Source organism: Felis catus, chromosome C1 (genome assembly GCF_018350175.1).
Source record: "Felis catus isolate Fca126 chromosome C1, F.catus_Fca126_mat1.0, whole genome shotgun sequence".
NCBI lineage: Eukaryota > Metazoa > Chordata > Mammalia > Carnivora > Felidae > Felis > Felis catus.
Window position 1 is genome coordinate 133,492,855 of NC_058375.1, and position 22,103 is coordinate 133,514,957.

At 35.4% G+C, this 22,103-nt stretch overlaps 1 long non-coding RNA gene across 9 annotated transcripts in view; it reads left to right on the forward strand.

Annotated features, from left to right (window-relative positions):
- LOC109502665 overlaps window positions 1-22,103 on the forward strand; it is a 325,020-nt gene that overhangs the window by 101,640 nt on the left and 201,277 nt on the right. For all 9 annotated transcript variants that reach the window (XR_006583723.1, XR_006583722.1, XR_006583728.1 and 6 more), the window contains one exon: window positions 20,821-20,964. This is a non-coding gene — a long non-coding RNA (uncharacterized LOC109502665). The remainder of the gene's footprint in view (window positions 1-20,820; window positions 20,965-22,103) is intronic.

Consider the following 22,103-nt stretch of genomic DNA (forward strand, 5'->3'; position numbering starts at 1 on the left):
TACTTAAAATGCAACTGCAGTGTGATTCTGTCTTTATTACGACATTGGGTATATGCAAATATTAGGTTGAGGAAATCAAAGCTCTCTATATGCTGACAGATATGGCAAAGAAACATTTTACTTGGCATTTCACACTCTGTAGTGTGTACAATTAGACTTTGCAAACAGCAGCAAAGAAAAGATTTGGCAAGGGATGCACGTGCTCATGTGCTTGAGTATTAACATCAGAATCAACTCAGGCTCCCAGCCTCTTCATCCTCTACTGCTCTGTCAGTACTTCAAATGCATGGAGTTTTTGAGACTAAAATGTTTTGATTGCTTTTCTGTGGATCACATTACCTCTTGATGCACTTTTAGTACTCTGTCCTGCCTGAACTGACAAACAATGTGCAGAACATCAAATATATGGTTTACAAGCACTCAGTGATAAACAAACCCTCTAGTTAGAATGAGAAGTAAACATTTCACAGAAGTCATAGGAAAAGGCTAAGTTATGGAATTGAACAGACTTAGATTCCACCCTTACCAGCAATGTGATCCTGTGGGAGTTACTCAGCCTTCTGAGCCTCAGCTTTCTCATCTGTAACTGGGGATAATAATGTTCATATGGTAAGACTATTAGGATTATAATGAAGTAACAGATGTAAAGTGTAGGACAAGGACTCTGTCACATCAGAGACACAAACACAATGAATGCTATTACTGCTTGTTAGAGGGAAATCCCTTAACACCCTGATTCTGAACTTAGTCACGTTATTGATGACCGAGATCCATTTGTACTCCGTATGTACACAGAAGCTTTCACACTTTATTTCCAGCAGTGGAGCTGCACTCAGGTAATAACTCAGCTAAAGAGATTTTTTTTCCCCTTGAATGAATTATGCTTCTGGTGTGCTAAATTTTCTCAAGGCAGTCAACCATAAAAATTATATTATGTATTTCTCTTGTGTAACTTGTGTGAAGGTAGAGTTTGTCAAAACTGGCTGCTCAGCATTTAATGAGACCCTCCACTGCATTTGATCCAGAGTCAAGCTGTATATAAAGAGGGTAAGCAGCAAGGTTGGAGAGGGAAGCTAAAACTAACAAAATAAGGCAATAAATAATAAGGGGATTTTTTTTAATCTAATGAAGAAATTGGTGGAGAAAGTCAACTAATTGTTACCTTTTTTTAACATATGAAAGGCTAATTTGCTTTGCGTGTGCCAAGACCTAAAATTCAGGAACTTCATTTCCATTGAAGTCCTCATTGGTGAAATATGAAGCAGATGTCTCCCTGACCTCTACCTAATTGAACAGGAATGCCAGGGGGGGCAAAGTCATCAATCTCTGGATTGTCTAGGAGAAGGTCCTGAGGATTTTCAACAAATGATCCTGTTATATAGAGACTACATAAGATTATATAAAATTGAGAAAAAATATAGTAGCATCCCCGCCTTCTGTGAATCTAGATTTAGATCATATGGGTTTTACATTGAAGATAAAACGATACTATTTGATACTATCAAAGAAGTTTTGCTTTCTTTGACTTTAATCTATTGCAATGTTAAATGGTATTGTGTCTTTACGTTTATTCAAAGGTAGTTCAAGATTCTGAGCTCATCTTATATTCCAGCGTCCTTGATTTGAGTGTGAAATTCTCATCCTGGGTTCCTCTAATTCTTGCTCTGACAGAGTTGCAACACATACCAGAGTGTTTCTGAGTGGGTCCCAGCCTTTTGCAATCATTGTAACTTATAAGTACCATTAGCACAGTACATGTTGCACCGCAGCAGGATGACCATCTGCTTGTCCACCCGCCTATTAAACAATGAGAAATGATGCTTCTTATTGCCTGTTCTATCCTGAGTGCCCATGACCACCTTCAGTACTACTCTTTAATACATTAACTAACCATCCCTTACCTGGATTGTTAAAACAATCTCCAAAAGGTTGCCTCACCCCTTATCTTGCCCTCCTTCACAGGAAAGTGATCTTTATAATCAGCAAAAAAACATGGTGTCTTTTTTTTTTTTGGATGCATTTCCATAATGTTTACCTATTATGTAGGAAAAACAGAAATAAATCTGTACTGAACTCTTATATAAACTTTGTTAATAAGAATGGCCATATTCTAAATGTTGCATTTCTTTCAACTATGTTTTAGTTATGTGAGACCTGTATCCCTAGTATCTCTCACAGTTTTGGGTACCTACTAGTTGGATGAATGACGAACTAGCAGGAGAGTAAATCAATGACAATATAGAAGCTGTGGAATAGCTCAGGACAGTAGCCCCGAAGGCCATGTTCTTCAGCATATCCAGAGAATTACCATTGTTCACATTACTTGTCAAAATCAAATTTCTAGGTCCTGGCCCATAATCAAGCCCAGAATCCAGGTGTCTATGATGTAACATAATATCACCAAGTTAACACAGTCTCTAATAATGTTTATGTTTGCTATAGTTTGAAACAACAGCCTTAGGCCATAGGATGAGTAATGGCTGTGAGATGCAGATTGCAGGAATGGAATTCTATGATGTTGAACTTAAGTAGCACCTGAAGGCCCTACATTATAAGGGCATACTATATGAACTGTTCTAAAGGCTAGTAACAAACCCGAAAATGCTCTATGAAACATTTGTAACTGTTATCTATGGTCTGTGTACTGAGTAGCATTATAAATTTTCTTTCTTACTGTGGGTTGTGGTAAAAAATATTTGAAAGTCCTTGTGCTAATGAAATAAAGTAAAACAGTATAATTTTGATATCTATATATGCTTTTAAAAAGGATGAACACAGGAAAATTCAGATGGTTATTACATAGTTGAATCTCTTTTGTACCAAGTCAAGACCTGGACAAGGTGTGCATATTCTTGTAATGCTGAATCACCGTGGAAGCTGTGGATCAAGGTCATGTTCCACATAAATTAGAACCCTCCATGCACACTATTTCCCATCTGCTAAATTTCCAGGCTTCAACAAATAAATATATTGATTGAAGGCAGAGTAGTAGGGTAACCAATTCATCCTCATTTTTTCTGGGACTTTCTCCATTTTAGCACTGAAACTCTTGTGTCCTGACAACCCCCTCATCTAGGCAAACTCAGATGATGGTCACTGAGCATGCAGTAAGTTTTCTAAGTTATTTATATTTTATTCAAACAGATTTTCACTGGAAATTCCAACATAAATCAGTTGCAGTCAAGCTGTTTTGCTCTAAATGAGGATAGATGCTTAGGTTTTGCCCAGTCACTTTGACCCTGTCATCTCTAGTTCTTATCCAAGAACTCCATGAGACACTGCAATTATAACATAGCCATCCTGCCTTACTTACCTTATTGGTTAGGTGTCCTTGAGTATGAACATTTTTCTGATCCTCAATTTCTTTTTCTGTAATATGGAAATAATATTCTTCCTACAAGTTGATCATGGTATTTAAATTTCTCTACTTGAGGACAATTTGATTTCTAGACTTCTAGAGTAGTATGCCTCATAATGAAATTGCTTTAATACTTTCAGTACTTTCCTATGGAAAGGGATTATTACAAAGGGCAATCACACCTGCTGAGTCACCAGCCTTGCGTGGATAGATTTATACAATAGTATTTAAAGACTGAAATTTAAGCAACAAATGTAGTGGAAATAACAAATGTCAAAGAGTATAGTAAATGCCTGCAATTTAATGTGTGGATGTTGAGCAGACACCAATAGAAAGATCAGAGCTCTTTGTAAGTATCACACAGCTATGGAAATTAAAAGTGACTCAATAAGCAAACTTTTGGCCAAAGCATATTTACTAAAAAGTTTTATTTCACCTGTAAATTTGAAGGTGTATGGTTTTGGTGTTGAGATGTGTATTTGTTACTCATTAGAGTTGGGCTCCCATGAGGGAAATTGTCATTACATTTCTACTTCTTCTTCAAAAATGTAGATATTCTGAATTGGTATCACAAACTTTCCCATTGATACATCATTAGAACTAAAGACTTCCCAATATGTTCAACTTTATGGTAAGAATTCCAAGGTTATTCTTAGTGATAAGTTTATTTTTTTTTAAATGTATCTGAAATAGTGATAATTACAGAATGTACACTCTTATCTTTGCATAGATCAATACTATTTTATTAGCCTTAATATTATATAACGTATGTTCATTTCAAACTTAAGTTCTCTCAAAGTTCTTTTTATACACATTAAGATTTCTTTTAGACTAACATAAATTAAAATAAACTCTCAGAAATCTGTAATCCAGAACTGTGGTTCATCTTAACTCTTCAAGGTAGAACGTGAGAATGTTGAGGAAAATATTCACCATGGAACTAGCAGCCATTTTAATCACCCCCTCTCAGAAACATCTGGCTGAAGCCCAGATACTTTAGGCCTATGTTTAAAATGGGAATTGATTCCTGGAAAGAACCCAACTCCATCCACAATAAAATCCAGTGCTTTGTGGATGAATTCAATTAGTGTCCCCAGTTGAATACAAGGAGAAAAGATAAACCTATGGTTATGGATATGGCTCCACAATCACATAGAATTTTACCCATCGCAATCAAATGGTTTAATGGCCTTCACAATTAAATAAATCGTCAGCTGCAGGAACATGTTGAGGCTTGTTTAAAACTGTTTCTAGGGATGTAGTTTTGGGCCAAATTAATTTTACTTATGATTCTTATAGTTGTGTGGCACTTCCTACATTTCATGGATGCCTTATATATCCTTCTTCAGCTTATTCTCAATGTTGTATCTGAAAATGACTTTCTACAGCTCTCCAGTATTCCACCAGGACTCTGGACAAAGAACAGTTAATCTGTGTCAATTTGCAGACAGTCACTGGGTTACTTTTCTCCCTGCGTGCTCTCTGCTAACAGTTGCTTGGACAGTGAGGCCTGTGGTAATGAGATTTTCCTAGACAACCTGACTTGCTGGCAAGTCTCAAGGGCAGGGGTGGAGAGATTATAATATTTTGGGTCTTCAATGTAGGTCACCCTGATGGATTTTAAAAAGTGATCTCACAAAAGCAAAACATAATTTAAAATTATCTGCCCTTCACTTTGAATATGCCAATGTCTTCTTCTTTAAAAAATTACATCTGGGCTTAGAAATGAGAGCAGTATGTCATTTCCTTGAAAAAGAATAAGGATCTATACAGAGTGAGTAAATTACTATGGTGGTAGGGGTATACTAAAAGGAATATAACAGTGTTAGTGGAAAAAGCAAGCGTGTAGGCAAGGTGATGAATGAGTGGTTTATACATTGAATCACATTTGGCTTTTGACACTGACCAAAATTCATCCTTCAAAGAGTTCACGTTTTTTTCATCAGTTTACCTTTTCCTTTTCTTCCTATAGGACTCCCCCATTTCCCCAGTGCAACCTCCCCCACCAAACACACACACACACACACACACACACACACACACACGTACACACACATTCACGCACAAGGGAGCTATGGGGTGACTGGAGGGCAAATAAAAACAAATTGAACAAAAGACTTAAAAATAACTAAACAGCCTTCTTGATTTTATTAGAAAAAAAGACTTTTACATAAAAACTTACAGCTCCTTTTTAAATTATTTCTCACAGTATTTAAGAGAACACTACATTCTCTTAAAAGTAACAAAAAAGAAAATGCAAACTACAGTTTATTCTAGGCTACCTAATTCTATCCACACACGACTCTTTCTGTATTTATTTCACTCTGTATAGTACTGGCTTCTCATTCATAGGACCTTCAAAGTTTCACCTTCAGAACCACTAGCCCAAGACAAATTGGCACAGCAGGAAGTGATAGTTGGTCTGTGTGACTCAAGAGGGAAAATATACATTATTTCTTTCTAAAAACTGAAGCACATTTGACTTGATTCCCATGTCGATTTTCATTTTGACAAGATAGATGGCAAAGGAAGCGCAATTGTATAGATTTGCACATTTATTCCCATTTTCAAGGCATGAGTGGAGAAATCTTTCCTGGCTGATGACTTAGCGTGTCCTGTCACTCTGTTCTTAAGTCTGAACGTATTCGGAGATCAGGATGCTGTAATTTGCCGTTGCAGTGTCCCATTAACTCAGTGGGCTGAACAGTACTTTGAGGTGTCAAGGGCAAAGAATTCTAATCCAACTGCCGCTGATTTGTTATATCCACCAATGAGGCAAGGCACACTAACGCCGGGGGGTTAATTTTAAAAACTACCTTCAAGCTCAGGAGGAGATGAGCTCATATAGTAGGAGGGATGGATTTGTGAGCCTCCCTTGCCACTGTCTTTACCCACCGCAACCAAGACATGTGCTGACAAGCTGGCTGCTGTTAGAACTGAGAAGTCTGGCACTGGGGAAGATTTTGCCTTTATGGAGTCACATAACTTATGTCTTAAAGTCTTACGTGATCTGTTCATTTGATTATCAGGTAAACTTCCATAGCCAAAAGAAAGGAATAGAGTCTAAAATTCTTTTTCACAAATCTGCCCCTTATGCAGGCCAAGAAATTGCTTTTAAAATGCCAGTAGACTATGATCCAGTGCATTTTGAAATTTAAAAAAGAAAAAAAAAAGCAAAAGCATCAGAATATGGTTTTTTATTTGAGAAGAAACATCCCATTTTCTGAATTCAAAATCTAAATGTCTTAGGTAATGGACATTGCATAATAGTGGATTTCATTCTCCAGAATGTCTGATTTCATCATTCAGGGATGGATTTTTACAAACGTGTCATGTGCCGTGGTTTAGGGCTCACATAACTCACTTAGCTGTTTTACTTAATAGTCACAGACTATAGGTATAAATCTTATTGACAAACTTTCTACACACCATTGATGAAAAAGAAAGGCAAGAGGATGATTGACTATGTGTAAATCTATCACAACTCCAGAAATTACCTGCAAATTATCAATCTCAAACTGGAATTAATCTAACCTATTTTATTTATACTGTCATTATATATAAGATACTTTAGCAAAATTTAGGGAGGAATCAAACAATTTATGAGGCATGGTGCCTACCATCCTAAAGTTAACAAAGTTGAAGGAAACAAAAATAAGTAGTCACACACACACACACACACACACACACACACGCACGCACGCACACACACACAGATATAAGCAAGACATTCCATTTAAAGAGGTAAAGATAATATCATGAGGCTATAGAAGAGTAGAAAGTTACATAGGTGAGATGATATAACTAGAACATCAATTATGAGAAGATATAAAAGGTATGACAATATGCAGAGACTTCTTCTATACCCAGCTTGTGCTAATGTCGACATGTTTTATAACAATGGTGCTTTTATCAAAACTAAGAAATTAACCTTGGTTCATTACTTTTAGCTAAATCAGAGACTTTATTTGGATTTCATTAGTTTCTACTGATGTCCTTCTTCTCTTCTAGAATTCAGTCCAGAATATAACACTCTATTTAGGATATAAATAATTTTAATTCATAACTTCCATCATCAATTATAATCTTGATATAGGTTGTATGGTAAGATAAAATTAAGTTCTAAAGTCAAAAATGCCTGTTTTTTTGTTTATAAATATTTTGTTTGTTTATAAATATTTTGAAGTTTATGTATTTATTTTGAGACAGAGAGGGAGAGTATAAGTGCATGCACACACGAGCCGGGTACAGGCAGAGAAAGAATCCCAAGCAGGCTCCATGCTGTTCTCACAAAGTGTGATGCAGGGCTCGATCCCACAAACCATGAGATCATGACCTGCGCTGAAATTAAGAGTTAGATACATAAGCCACTGAGCCACCCAGATGCCCCCAAAATGCCTGGTTTCAAAATATTCTCTTGCTAATTATCTTACAACTGTAACACTGGCTGTGGAACTTAATCTTTCTATGTCTAAGGGTTTTCACTAATGAAATAGCAATAATAACATTTCCAACTTCTAGGTTGTTGTTTTAAGCAAAGAAATGTATTTAAAGTGCTTAACTGTTGTCTGGACCTAACATTGAATGGCTGTTAGTAAATATTATGTTTGATCATACTGATTCACTTAAAAAGTGGAAGTGTGCATAAGTGAAATGAACCCAGTAATTTAAAAATATCTAATATGATGCAAGAATGGCCATGTAGTTTAAATGTCAAAATAACATTACATGTCCTAAAAGCTGGAATTCAAAATAGAGACAAGGTTTTGTAGGGATCCTAACTTAAGTTGGATAGGAATAATTGAATAGGATTTTGATACACAAGAAAAAAAGGGTGAAATATTTTAGATGCCCAATTAAAAGAGCACAGAACAAATCTGAAGGAGAAGGAGAAGGAGATGGGTTGAACAATAACAGTAGTTTCATGAATATGGGTAGTTATGGGAAGGCTGGAGATGGAAACTGGGACCAGGCTTGATGGACCTTCAATGTCAGGGTAAAAAGATTAGACAATTCTGTAGGCAACAAATTGCCATTGGAGATTTGGTTTCACAAAGGCATAGTTTCATAAAGCAGAATTTATTGGTCATGGGATGGGTCCTTTTGGAAGCACATTAACTCTCGTTAATGGCCCATTAGGGAGATATGTGAAGTACCAAAAAAATTTTAGGCTATATAACAGGATTCCTAGACATGTGGACAGGTACTGAATTTATACTCAAGTACTTTGGAATAGATATACTTTGGAGCTTTTTAATGTAATTTTAGCTCTTGTGCAATAATCACATGAAACGTTTCTGGATCAATTTTCATTTGGAAACCACCCACTTGGTTAATTGCAGATAAGAGAGTTGTTGAAAATCCTCAACAGTTTATTGCAAATGTAAGATATTTTGGTCTACATCCTATTGGGTTGATATGAGAAACATTTATCAAGATTTTTATTGGCATTTTCTCAGTCATAACTTTCATATTTATTGTTTTAGGTGTAACAGGTGTTATTGCACATACTCCAAGATTTATTTGTGAATATTCTCCATAGATCCACAGTATAAAATAGTGATATGAAATACTAAGGATAATTCCTTTGGACTTGGTATCAAAAGGTTCATGTCCTGGCTTTAGGACTTTTAAGTTATCATCCATGTGACTTGGACAAGTCTAGTTCTTTGGGTTATATTTTCTTCAAAGAGAAAATATGATATATAATAACAACTTCTCAAAGTTAGTGTAAGGATCAAATTAAATACTGAATGCAGTAGTACTTTGTCAATTGCAAAAACTTACACAAATATCAGTCATTATTTTATCATACTCTCCAACTGTTTCAGTATGCTACAATTTCCAAGTTTGGGATTAAGAGAGGTGAATAATTCATATCTATGAATTTCATTGTATCAAACTCCTTTTAGCTTTATTTCCCATCAGTTTGTCATTTATGTCATAAAAGAGCCAATGAAATACCATGAATTTTACCATGGATTTTTTTTTTCCTCTGGATCCATTTCCAAATAAAGGTGTCAAGCAGGTGTAAAATAACAAAAGGGGTAAAATACTGGGGAAAATGTGAAATTAAATGACTTATATGTCAAAAGAAGTGAACCATTTATTCTTCTTCCCATTAAGCTGACTATAATCTCTTTCTTTTTACCCTGAGGTTCAAAACATATCCTTCTTTCATTTCTCATAAACATTCCCTAATGATGTTCTCAAATGAGAGAAAGGATTATAAATGAGATAGTCTGACTCATGAAGAGAAATGAAGAGCTCTTTAAAAAAAAAAAAAAAAAACATCTTCTAAAGAAATGGATTCCATAGTCAGGCAGTTGTCCCCAATTCCCAGAAGTTCAAGCCCAGTGATTAGCAAGGAAAGCCAGAGGTGATAAATAGATTTGTAGAACCTCTTGGTTTTGGTGAAATTTTTTCAAATGAGTAAATGATTAAAATGGCTCAATGAAAATCACACGCAAAAGGGTGAAATATAATGACTATCTGATCTGTTAAAAGGAAAAAGCTTTTAAACTAATCGATCTTTTCCACAACAATTTATGTCATAGCCTTTTAAGATGATCCCATCTTAAATGGGGAAGTGACAAAGAAATATATATCTAATATAGTTGCTCAATGGATAGATTTTCAGTACCCTAAGAAAATGCCTTTGAGAGCTTTCATTTTTAAAGGAGAATACACATTAGATTCTTGTGGATGATCTTACATTTAGTTTTATCCTTGTTATTGCTAAAGGTTAGAAAGTAGGAAATTGAGACCAAGACTTTTTTCTTTAGACTTGATGGGCAATCGTGTAGCAATCATTTAACCTCCATGTGCTTCATTGCTAGCATCTCTCAAAGGAGTACACTAATGTATGTCACACTAATGCTTGCCATCCATCTACTTCATGGACACATTACAAGGGTTAACTAATAAGGCTGATAAGCACTTTGCAAATTCAAAGTACAAAGTGGAAGTGCTAAGTAAGCTAAATAGAAAGAAAAGACCCACCTGATGGTCAAGTGATTTGAACTTTCAGTGATTAATGGATTTCATGAATACTTTGATCCATTCTTTGCAATAAAGTAAAGCCATTTTAGTATTTTTTAAACTCATTTTGAAGATGTAAGGAATAAACATTGTATGCATTTTCTAATTTGAAAAAAAATGTTTCGTATTACTCAGGTGTTATAGTTTTCAAGATAAATTACAGTTTTGCATCACTTTTTATATAGGAATCACAAGTTTTTTTTTTATAACTCTGCTATGATATTTTCTTGCAATCGAATATGTCATAATGACAGAAGAATAAAATACTCTAATTGGTCAGAAAAACCAGAAGGACAAAGAATAAGTTTCCCTGGGCTTCTGAGGAAATATATCTCAACCGTGAGAAAGAAAGATCAACTCTGAGGGAAAGAACGTTTTTTGTTTCCATCTTGGATTAATATTCAGCCCTAGTCATACCTACTTCAGCTGTCAGGAAGGAGACTAATTAGTGCCAGTGATGATGGGAGTTTTTGTGATGCCAACTTTTGTCTTTTAAGAACTGGATTAAACTCAAAATCATTTCCCACACTCTGCAAAATGAAATGCTTTAACTATGTCTCAGCAAAGTCACAGATGAAATCATTTCCATCAGACGTTGACATTATGGTTATAACTAGAGGTGGACAGCGAAGTACAAAGTAAGGTAATTATATAGGATAATGCGTACCAATCAAACTTTGTGCTGTGTATGAGTCTGCTCGGGCTACTATAACAAAATACCACAGACTAGGTGGTTTAAACAACCAGACATTTATTTTCTCATTGTTATAGAGACTAGAAATCCATGATCAAGGTGCCAGCTAATTCAGCTTCTGATCAGAGCTCTCTTCCTGACTTCTAGATAGTTGCCTTCCTGCTGTATCCTCACATGGCCTTTCCTCTATGATCATGTAGAGACAGACCTTTGGAGTCTCTTTCTCTTCTTATAAGGACTTTGGTTCTATCTAATTCAATGATTTCACTGAACCTTAAATACATCCATAAAGTCCCTATTTTGAAATACAGTCACATTGGTGGTTGGAGCTTCAAAATATGAATTTTAGGGAGACACAATCCAATCCATAACACAATGACATGTTAGATAACTAAGACCTAAATTTTCTTTACTTGCCTATTCTAGATACTTGCAGAACTATAACTATATACTTTATAAGTGTCTAAACTAAGCATGAAACAAAATTCTCCTCTTGTATTAATTTCTGTGTGCAATAATGTATATTTTATTTAAATGACAGTGATGTAGTTAGGAGCAGTATGTCAAAATCAGACTGTCTCCAATCTGTAAACAGTTGCTTGAGGGTCAATAAAAATGTCCCTTATCTCTCTAAGGATCAGTCATAGAGCTAGTTGAATCAAGTGAGTAATACGACTTTACAGATGTCACTTTTCTCACTCCAATAAGCAACACATAGTACCTGGTTTGTTTCAAATTCAACCAGAGAGAAAAATAATTTCAGTCCATAATCCTTAGACTAAAACAAGACCTTTTTTTAATGTAAAAGTGACTCCCTAGAAGCCTTAGTATTGAGTTAAATTATGCAAGATTAAATAATACAGAGTCTTCCCAGACTCTGTCATTCCCATTTGAATGCAAATGAAGCAACATACTTGCCCTGCCCCCCCGCCGATCCTAAACTTGAAGGTACTAAGTTTGTTGGTCTTGAACATTAATTGCATGATTTACTTAATAGTTTACACTCTTTCCCAAATTTTTAAACGTTTATTTATTTTGAGAGAGAGAGCATGCATATGAGTGGGGGAGGGTCAGAGAGAGGGAGAGAGAGAATCCCAAGCTGGCTCTGCACTGTCAGCACAGAGCCTGACATGGTGCTCAATCTCAGGAACCACAAGATCATGACCTAAGCTGAAATCAAGAGTTGTATGCTTAACCAACTGAGCCACCCACGTGCCCCTCTTTCCCAATTCTTAATTGATTTTTAAAATCATATTAGCATCCAGTAGTACCCCTTTTGTTATTCTAATAAGGAGAAAGGAGCAGAGTTTGCATGAAGGAAAGACCAAATGCCAGTATTGCCCAGCATATGAAAAAGATGGGGCATTCATTTGGATGGAGACAATAGTGAGATAATCCCCAACCCACAGTTCTCAATATCTTACACCCTGAAGAATCTACATTCACTAATCAACAATCACATTTCTCTCACCAGTGGTGATTTGGTTGCAGAAAATAATCATCTGTCACTTTCAATTTGTGCCAAAATTTGAATTTTTTCTATTTAGCTGTTTTATTATGATTTAAATTATGTATGTATTCTGGCTACATAGTAAAATGAAACACCCAAATACAGGAAGCTCATACTAAGTTTTATGTCTGTATACCTAGCAGGCTATAATCTTTCAATATTAAAAAATATACATATGAATGTGTTAAATATCACCACCTTTGACTTATTTTGACTCTCTCTCTTTTTTTTTTTAAATGGGAGAGCAGTTATTCAGCCCTTGACTGAATGTAAACTTCATTGTGTTACTCACAAGGGAGGAGATTCAGAGGAGTTTATTCTGTGACTCTCTAGGCCTCTATTTCTCTAGGGTCGAGTTTTCAATTGCTTATTATTCGGACTCCAAATAAATGCTCTATTGAAACTTTTTCACAAAGGTTACTATGAGGGAAGAGAACAAATACAGCTTTTGGTACAGTGAGGGGAAAGTTGGAACACAGAGCAGCTGTGGAAGAGGGATCCATTGAGGATCCTGAATATTAGTCTTCCCGAATCTGTCAGCTAGTGGGTTCAGTTGTAATCCCCCAAAAGATATGTTTATGACCCAGAATCTGTGATTCTGGCTGTTTTTGGAAAAGAAATTTTTGAAGTTGTAATCATCCTGGATTACAGTGGTCCTTAAATCTAATGACAAAGTATTTATAAGAAGAGAAGGAGATACAGAGGAAAAGGTCATGTAAAGATGTAGGGAGAAATTGTAGTGATGGAGACACAAGCCAAGGACACATGGAACCACCAGTAGCTGAAAGAGGCAGGGGAGAATTCTCCCCAAGAAAGTTCAGAGGGATTGTGACCCTGCTAACCCTTTGATTGTAGATTTTTGGCCTTCAAAACTTACGATGCGATAAATTTCTGTTGTTTTAAGCCATCAAATGTGTGGCAATTCATTATAGTGTGTCTAGGAAATTTATACAGCCAATAAGCCAGGTAAGTGATTTGGTAAGAAAAGATCATGACTAGGAACTATGGGTGAAAGAGTTAAGAGAAAAACTGCATTATTTCTGCACCCAGAAGGCAGGTTGGACCAGAATTCTCATTGGTCAGTTAACTGCACTGGTGTCAAGTCCATGGGAACTCTGACTTCCACCAAGTGGCCTCCATGGATAATCCCAAGGGAACATGTACTTATTCCATCTTTTGAGCTTTGCCCTTTTGCTCTTTATCAGCAATGTAGGAATATTTCAGTGGAAGGATAAGCCCAAAATGTCCTGTCTGTAATGACCACATAATAAACCAGCTTCACTGAGCTATTTCAATACTTATTAAAGCAAAACCTAGGCAGTGTAAGAGATAAAAAATTAAAAGAATATGCATGAGAGAAATAACAGAAAAACCATGGTTTGTGAACACAATTCATTCCAAAAAACATGCTTGTAATCCAAAGCACTTGTATATCAAAGTGAATTTCCCCATAAGAAATAATGGAAACTCAGATGATTTTTTTCCACAACTCAAAAATATTCATATAAAATAATTATAATACTGTAATATAATACAAAATAATAAAGAAAATGCAAAATATAAAGAAAAATAAATTAACCTGCATTTACCTTTAAAAACCTTCATGGCTGGTGTGAGGAAGACAAGAGAGATGAGTGTTATTATGTAGGACAACTTTCACTGTCACTAATGGAATCACTGCTATCTATTGGCTCAATGGAATCTTTTTCTTTTCCTGAAATTACAATAAGAACCTATCCGATAACACTTGCTTTGCCTCCTTTTAAGGATTTTGTGGAAATGTGACATTGCATTGACCATCACCCACAATCCCATAGTGAGAGAGAGAGAGAGAGAAGAACCATTGGCTCATTTGTGATCATGTGATGTTTGGCATCATGTACTACTCATGTTGCAAGAGATTGCTCATTTATCAAATTAAAATTTATTAGAAATGTTTGCTCATCTTGCAGAACACCCACAGAACAAGTTACTCACAATCTAAGGTTTTACTGTATGTGATGTGAATAGCTACTAAAAAACTCAATTTAGCAGGGAAGTATTATAAAAACTTGAAAAGTATTGATCCTTTGAGATATCATGACAAGGCAGATGGACTTGACGTTGGTTGTATGAGCTCAGGAATGGCAAAGACAAGAATATCTTTAGATAAATAGGAACATCATTTTGAGGTCAGTGGTAGGGGTATATTCTGCTTATCTGGACTGTTAGCTCACCTTTCTGAATTCTGTGGTTCTGCTTTAAGACAACAGTGGTGAGAGTAATGATCTTAAGGGTAATTTGTTAAAAAGGTCTGGTAATTAGAGGACGTTTAGACAAAATACATTTACATTTTACATTTACATAAAATTTACATTTACGAACTCAAAAGAATATTTTTTTTAATGCCAGGCCCTTCTTAAGGTCCTGGAGACACCATAAGGAATGACACACACACAGTAGTTTCCCTCATAAAGCGATCACTACAACTATACTTCTAAAAAGCAGTTTTGTCTAAAGCATACAAAGCAAATCAATTTGTGGCCTATGAGCTTTACACTTTGTTTGGTCCTATATAGTTGCTGATCTGGATCCCATTATTTATGTCTCTTGTATGCCTTCAAAAGGCATTAAAAAAGCCACTGGGCTTGTTTTTTCCAGCAATTATGTTAAAGCCTTTTAAAGGTCCATTTTGCGGCTTAGTTGTACTCCCAGCACTATCTTGAAATGCAAGGAAAAGAGGCTCTTTTGTCCCCCAAATTAATTTGACCCAACTATTAATACCTTTCATTTGTCTATAACATTTTAATCTTTTTTAAGGAGTTCCATGCTTGTCTCATTTCATCCTCACAAAGGGGAAGTTCCAAGGCCAAATTGTTCTCTACAGTGCCAGCTGGCTCCTTGAATTTCTGGCTTTGACTTCCCAGTGTGCCACTAAATATTGAACAGGGAAGTTAAACAGGAACTTCCTGACACCGTATTTCTGTCCCAGGCAATGGCAATTCACATTCGCCTACAATTTATTCTTCTCACATGTGAGCAGAGAAACAACTTTTTCTCATCAAGAGAGCCCTGACTTAGGCTTAAGATGTCAGAGGATAAGTCTGATTAGGAAACACAAATAAATGAATAAAATGGCTTTGGAAATGATTCTGCAGTGAGGGACACAGTTTGCAAATTTCTTATTACCATTTCCTTTTTAATGAAAGTGGTGTTCTGGCCCTTCATTTGCCATTAGGGTGAATAAAGCCAGGCACCATGTATCACATTTTCGGAAGCAGGTTGTTGTAACATATGGCAACATGCTTGGATGTCCTGGATGGTAACAGACCAACCAGAAGGTCAGAAACTGAAAATTGTTTTGCAGAATGGCTTGAGTGAATGTCTTAAGTTTATGAAGATAAAATGCTTTCAATATATATTTTTGTATACTTCAACCTTTAGGAGCGAAACTATAATGGAAATGAAATTAGAGATAGCATTTAAAGTATGACTTAGTCTTTGTACTGTCATATTTTAAGGATCCTCTGAAATTTTTAAACCTGACAAACATATTTTATAACACTTCAGATGAAATAAAAGATTTTCAGTTTTCTTTTTTCTTAAAATTAGTGATATACATGAAGATATAAAACTTAGATTTCCCAAGAAGTTGTTTTGTCGAGGCAATTAAAGTATTATTAATTTATGCTGGTGGCAGAAAATCACAAGACTCAGAATAAATGATACATATTCAAGAGCAAGATACATAATAGATAAAATTTTTCATATTTTCATAAGTGGCACAAGAATAACCTTAAAAACAATATTCGAGACAGTATTTTTTCAGAGTTTCTCAATACAAATGCTTTGAAACTTATCTAATACCAAATGTGTATATCTACATTGGATGCTTACTATGTAAACTGCCCAAGATGTAGAATTAAGAAATGGGGCAGTGTGTTGGGAGCATGGGTAGTTCAGTCGGTTAAGCATCCGACTTTGGCTCAGGTCATGATCTTGCAGTTGGTGAGTTTGAGCCCCACCAGGCTCTGTGCTGACAGCTCAGAGCCTGGAGCCTGCTACAGATTCTGTTTCCCTCTCTCTCTGCCCCTCCCCCACTTGTGTTCTCTCTCTATCTCTCTCTCTCTCCCTCTCCCTCTCCCCCTCCCCCTCCCTCCCTACTACCCTCCCACTTTTTCTCCCTCCCCTTCTCAGGAATAAATAAATATTTAAAAAAATTATACAAAAAAGAAACATCTGTCTTCTTGGTGAGAAGTGTAAATAATGATACTGGAATGGAATTTACAGTAAATACCAAGAGTTAAAAACATGTCTATTGTCTGACTCCTAGGAGTCATGCTTTCAAGAAACCAATAATAAAATAATCTAAAATATAATTAGTAACTGAAAACCTAAATATCTAACCGGGAATCATTCAGCACTTTATAGTACATATATATACATATACTATATATATGTATATATATGCACACAATATATATATAATAATTTATATATGGTATATGATATAATTATACATAAGAGAATATTATATAGTATGAAAGTATCTTTTTGAAACTTCTAACTATATGATCAAATGCTTATAACAAAATATTTACAAAACAATTGAAAATAAAATTGCATGAACAGTATGACTTCAAATACAATACCCTAATAATTTATATTTGTGACAGTGGAATTATGAATGACATTTGAAAACTGTTATATTCAACTATATTATTAAAGCTTTCCAATAACTTAATTTGTAAAATACTGTAAAATTGTCTGGAGAAATGGGTTTTCATGTAAAGAAATCCTTGGAGAGTTATGCTTAGGATCAGAGAAGCAGTGAGAGTGAAGATGATTCAATCTAACATACATTAAGTAGACTTCTGAAATATTGCTTTAAATCCTACAGGATGCTTTGGGAATTGTACTCACCAAGGGGATTCTCTCACAAAAAGGAGCAATGGTTCTTAGTGGCCTTTTCTTTCATATCATGTCTTTTTCAGAAATCACAAATGTATCAAAATTTGTGATTGTGCCTTGTCCCTAACTTACCACACAGTGATTATCTCTGAAGAGTATTCTTGGTGGGGATATTCAGGGACTAAGTGCTCTCCACAATGCAGGGAAGAACCAGGTTGACTGTTTTTATTTACAATAATTTCTCAAAAACTATCTTTTAGGCTTTTGAACATGAATTTCTCACCATATAGAAAAAAAATCTCTGATCTGATATTTCAAATGAATCATTTCACATTATTAAATGATTCACAAACAAAATATTCATTAAATTAAGCTAGTTAATATTTGCCTTAATCAGCTAAGATAGGAATGTTGAAGATAGGAAAAGAAGGATGTTTGCAAATGGGAAAAAATGAGAAGCTAGTATTTACAGAGGATCCATACTGAGCTCCTTAATTGTGATTGTAGGGGTGGGTTCCCCAACTGATCTAGATATTTTTATATTTTTTTTCTTTCTAAGGTACTGCCACATTTAAGTCACCATGATAGAGAACAGATTGTATTATCACCCTTGCTAGTAATCGATTCCACATCTAAACAAGGAAATTGAGAAGAGTTTACAAGGAAACCAATAAGAGTTGGTAAAGAACCCTAACATTAGTAACAGTGGAGATCCATTATGGCTTCTAAACTTGAAGGCAAGGAGGAGTAATTACTTGAGAATCAGAGAAAACAGATACAGGAGAAGACCACCTGATAGGTGATAGAAGCTATGCGCTGGGTAGGAGCAATACTGCCAACTGCTCTGATCTGTCTGAGAGGCAGCCAGCAGGATGGATAATCTGATCTTGCATTCCTCCTTGCTTCTCATTGACTAAAAACTTCAAAAGAGAATGTGTTGGTTCAACCCACAAAGGTTAGTCTCAAAGTCACAGACCAAGAAGGAAAAGGGGTGCAGAACAGATCTGAAAAATGCAAATTATTCAGGACACATATATTTAGTGTTGGCATCTTTTTAATTTAATCCTCACTCTCTTTCCTCAGCATAGGTTGCAACTATATATATGAGTAAAAATCAACTGCCTTAACTGTGAAGAAGGAATAATGGTAGTCTTATGAGAGAGGGTAAAAAATAGCTGATATTCATCTCTTTCAGAAATTCTAAAGAGAAGTTAGATCTCTATGGTTAGAACTGAAAGAGACAGAAACTTATGGGAACTTTTTCATACAGACTTTGTGAAATTCTAGACCAAGCATAGTAACTTTAAGGCCAATGTAACAAAATGTGGATAAGAGCTGGAGACCATGGCCTTCTCAACGTCTCTTCTTAGAGTCCAGATAGTAGTAAATTAGAGACTTTCATAGTGAACATGGATGGTGGGCTTTTCATGGCACCAGCACTGAGGCATCACCAGTAGCTAGACAAGAGAAAGACAGAACATGGTATAAGGAAAAGGGCAAATAATACTTGGTGACTGACTTTGACAAGAGATACCACCATACAGGGGCAGCAGCCACACTGTGACTTCAAATCAACTTCATTAAAATTATGGTGAGATGGGTGGTTGAGAGGAGATGGGAGAAAATAAAGGGAGATGTGCCCTCAGCCTGGTGAGACTACTGCCTTGATCTGAGGTTTTCTGCTCTGTCTACACCAGTGGCCACAGGGCTGGTCCAGGCTGGAGTACCCACGTCGACCAGAGAGGAGTTATGGAGAAGAGATATTTGCAGTAGAATAAAGGGGTTTTCAGCTTTGAACGATCTGTTAAAAATTGTTTAAAATGTTTGTCACCTCTAGATTTCCCTTTCAGTGTTGCTTTGGTTGTTTTCCCCATCTGTCTCTGACTAGATGCTAAACCTTTGAAGGCTCACATATGGCAGTCTTTTGGGACTCCCAGTGACAGCATGGGGATATTTTGATGGGTTCTGATTTCCTAAAACCAGGCTGATATTACTGCATGTTCCTGTAATTCATTCGTTTACAATCAAATGACCTCATATTATGGTCCAGGTTGGTGAATCTTGACACAGATGAATCTGGAGGACATTATGCTAAGTGAAATAAGACAAAAAGAGAAAAACAAATACTGGATGGTGTCACATATAGGTGACTCTAAAAATAAAAAAAAAAAAGAAACACTTTTATAGAAACAGAGAAGAGAATGATGTTTACTAGGGCCTGGAGGGAGGAGGCAATGGAGTAATGTAGGTTAAAAGGCACAAGATTTCAGTTACTTATTTCAGAAAAATATATTTTGAGAATTGAATGTATGGCATGGTGGCTAGAGTTCAGTATCGTATACTTGAAAGTTGTTGAAAATAGATCTTACACACTCACCACACACACAAAAATATTACCTACATTAGTTATGTGAGGTGATTTTAGTAATCATTCTACAATTTATATGTGTAACAAGTCACCATGTTATATGCTTTAAACTTATACCATTATAATTGTCAATTATTCCTCAGTAAAGTCAAACAAAATGATTGCTTAGTCTTGGAATATATGGATATTATTTCTGTTATCATCTATCCTAAGGTTAAAGTCTGGATAACATGAAGGTCCTATAAGAGAGCCTACCAGGCAAAGCTATCCCTAACCACCCATTTCTATAAATGATTTTGTAAACTAATGTGTTATTACCTTAGTTGGGATGTGGTAATTCACAATACGACGACTACACTTAATATTTTGGGGATGAGGAAGAAGGGAAAGGGAATAGAGTTCACATTTTTCATATTTTTGTGCACTATAGAGAAAAATGATAGAAATAAAAAGTGGAGTGTCACCATTTGAAAAGTAATCAACTACTTTAATTATAACTTTGATGCTTATCCCCATTCAAAATTTCTTGGTCATGTTTTTCATTGTATTGAGAAGCCAGGGAAGAAAAGAAGAAAAGAAATGAATGATAAGGCAATGGTTGGTAACTTTCTGGAGTTCAGTTAATTCATTGGTGAATATATTTCTTTTATCTCCGACAAGCATATCAGAATCTATGTTTGGGTGTTTAAACTGTAGGAGGTAGATCTGTTCAACACCTTGCTAGCAGGCATCCACTGAACAGCCCAGATGATGGGTGTTATGGTCTCTGCAGTATAATTAATGCTTGGCAGTACTGTATAAATCCATCAGCTCTGTGGTATCTTGGTCCTTGCTTTCAAAAAGGAATCATTTGAGTTCTTAGTATCATATGGTTGTTAAATATAATTTTGAAGTAAATATATTAATCCCTATAGTTTCACCATAATAAGACTGTTTATTCTTTTATTCCTTCTCCATAGGTTCAACAGAGTTCAGCAAGTTCTTGTGTTCACTCTAACACAATATACACTGTGAAACTGCTTTATTTCAAATTAGATGTGACAGAATAATAGGAGTAGAAATGACTCAACTGGCCTTTGTGACATGGTTGGTTACTGGAAAAGGTAATTTATTTCAAATAGTGATCTTAAAGCATTGATTTATGATGGAATATTTACACAATTAATAGTTTTAAAAAGTGATTTTTAAAACACAATTGAAAAACAATGACAAAGATGAAGGATCTTTATTAATGGTGTGTTGATTAGTGAATATGGATTCTAAACTACAAAAAGTTCAAATTTTTTTATAACACTTTTTTTTAATGTTTATTTATTTTTGAGAGAGAGAGAGAGAGAGAGAGAGAGAGAGAGAAGAGACAGAGCACAAGTGGGGGAGGGGCAGGGAGAGAGGGGGAGAGAGGGTACAAAGCAGGCTCTACACTGACAGCAGAGAGCCCAGTGTGGGTCTTGAATTCACAAACTATGAAATCATGACCTGAGCCGAAGTGAGACGCTTAACCTACTGAGCCACCCAGGTACCCCAAAAAGTTCAACTTTTGAATGTGAAATATATGTTGATAGTCAAATCATTGTATCTTTTACCTGAATGAGGAAAAATTATCTTATATGAGAAAAATGAAGTCTAAATGTTATGAATTTACATAACATAATTTAGTGTTATGTATAGGAGCAATTTGGGAGCACGATTTAATTTACTATTTCTTGGAAGTGTGTCTTCAAATGTAACATATTTTATAATTGAATGTTAGGAAATATTGATTTCCTAGATTTGAAGAATACAAAATACAAAAATAATTAGCTAATATGCTATTATAAAAACAAATTTATATTTATGATGATGGAAGTTATCCTGAAGGTACACAGAATATAAAAAATACATTGTTACAAACGGATCCTCTAGCTAATTGTGTCTCAAATCAAAGAATTATGTTAATACCATTGAGGCAGTTTTTATACACAATATATGGAGAGATACTGCCAAAATAGTACTGATCAGTTTTTGCTGTGATTGATCTTATTTTTTTCTTCCAAGTCTCCAAAAACTGTTAAGCACCATTTGTAGACTGCCAAAGTTTTGTTTGGTGTGTTTGTATGTATGTGCACCCTCTCTGATTTATGCAGGGGTTATATAGCAGCAATACAGAATCACCTTAAAGAACTGATAATGTCTCCATAACATTCAGAGAAAGAGATGAAGAATATCCTGAAATTTTAGTAAACACTGGGATGCTCAAAATGCT